General features: G+C 53.7%; 1 long non-coding RNA gene across 1 annotated transcript; it reads right to left on the bottom strand.

The window, feature by feature from the left end:
- Positions 1-509: 509 nt before the first annotated feature.
- On the bottom strand, positions 510-1,393 carry LOC149916799 (uncharacterized). The gene is made up of 3 exons (XR_016469090.1): positions 1,324-1,393; positions 955-1,043; positions 510-754 (listed from the first exon to the last, which is right to left on the bottom strand). It is a non-coding gene; the product is annotated as an uncharacterized LOC149916799 (long non-coding RNA).
- Between the last annotated feature and the right edge of the window lie 557 nt (positions 1,394-1,950).

Below are 1,950 nucleotides of genomic sequence, written 5' to 3'. Positions count from 1 at the left end.
GATTGCCCCCAAAGGCAAAGCAGAGGTTTTGAAACATCCTGCTTGAAGATCGACGTCAGGATAACCAAGATGAATTAAAAAATAAATAGAGAAGTGGTGGATGGCTTTGGCAACGCCCTCTCAGCACTACCTGCTGCTGGTTCCTCCTCTAAAGCCCTAGAGTTCAGTGGGAGGCTCTGATGTGCTTGGGAACTCATTTCTCAGCAAAGGTCTTCAGCACCCGACTCAGCATCCTTAACTCTGGGAGGAGATGAGGCCATGGGATGACTGCTGCCAGTGCTCCCATGCGGCAGCTGAGCGGTAGCTCAGGCTCACTAAGCCCATCAGCTCCCAGATTTCCCTTCCCAGCCAAAGGCAACCGCCTCCAAGTCACACCTTGAGGTGTGGGCTGAGATCCTCAAAGGCAACCGTCACCTCAGTGAAATCATTGGAGCCCTGCAGAACTTGTTCCGTGTGCCCAAATGGGCCGTCCTCGCATGCACAGAGCTGCTCTGATCCTCCTTGTGTGGGGTTGGAGAGCAGACAAGGGAAGACCAGATGGGCTTTAGGTATTCAGGTCTTGAACTGCCAGAGAGGACTCCTGAACGTGCTTTGGAATACAGAAAAAGGTTGATGTTGTCTATTTTTAAAAGCATGAACGTGGCTGTAGAAGTCCAGTGGCTCAAACCGTCAGGATAAGACAGTGCAGGAATTTTTCACTTCCCTTTAGCTTTGAATTTCCGGGAACGGGGAGATCCCAAAACGGACTTTCTTCCTTGAAAATTAAAGAACACATGCCTATGTAATTGGGATTCCAGGAACTGACTCCAAGAAAAACACGCAGCCGATGCAACACTCATGGCACAACCACGACCATGCCGTCACCTATGCTGGCCTTGGAAGGGCTGCCTGGAGAAGTTCTACTGCAGAATGCAGGGAACCTGCATTGAACCCAGCACCAACACCACCGCTCACCTGGCACAGCCCTTGCAGACCCCTCTGGTCACCACCAGCAGCTGGCAGCTGTTGATTTTGTTGATTTCTACCTTTCCAGCCCGAGCAACCTGTAATAACGACAAACGCGCAAGAAATTCTGGGGTGCATTCTCAGGATGTGATGAATGTTCACGCATTTGGTGTCTGCAGAGCAGCAGACCCAGCCCCTGCCTGCTATTTGCCCTCTGCTGATTCATCCCTGCTCTTTTTGCTGCCCTTTTCAGAGGGCGCTGGCAGCACCTGGTATGTCAGGGCTGGAAACAAAGCTCGGCTCTACCCAAAGTCCCTCCTTATAACTCATTGCCACAACCCAGGATGCACGGGGCAGATGTTTTCCACTCCAGCTCACCTGCCCGGCGTCCAGGCACAGATTGGAGGAGGCCACACCGCCCAGGTTTGCCACATCATCATTTGGCAGCTGGCTTAATTGCAGCGCACGGAGCTCAGAATGCCACACAGATGACAACGGAGCACTCCTCTGGCTGCAGCCACCCTTCAGCGTGAGGGCTCACCTCTGGCTCCACCACCTCCACAGGGCAACATGGATCACAGAGTCCTAGAACTGCAGAAGGGTTGGGTTGGAGGGAACCTCAGAACCCACCCAGTTCCAACCCCCTGCTGTGGGTTGGCTGCCCTCCTGAGAAGGGAGGCAACCAGCAGCCCAGCTCTTCCCTTTGGGAAGGTGGCAGCCTACCATTGCCCAACCTAGGAGTTGTACGAGGGCCACGTGCAAAGGAAAAGTTGTGCAAATGCACAGGTAGAAAGTCCATGCCAAACTGGAGCAACGTAGAATTGCCAATGAGGAAGTAAGTGCCTCCGTGGAGCTGACTGCCAGCATCCTGGGCAGGGACAGCAGCAGCGGTGCAGGAGCTCGCTGTGGCACTTGCTGGTTGCAAGCAAATCCCTGCCCAAAAATCCAAGATCAAGGAGCAGAATAACTGCAGGGCGAGGAGAGCAGCGGCACAGATGCTCTCCT

Source organism: Phasianus colchicus, chromosome 9, assembly GCF_987193195.1.
Source record: "Phasianus colchicus chromosome 9, bPhaCol1.hap1.1, whole genome shotgun sequence".
Lineage (NCBI taxonomy): Eukaryota > Metazoa > Chordata > Aves > Galliformes > Phasianidae > Phasianus > Phasianus colchicus.
Note: the sequence above shows the minus strand (reverse complement) of the source record. Positions and strands in the feature narration are given on the sequence as shown.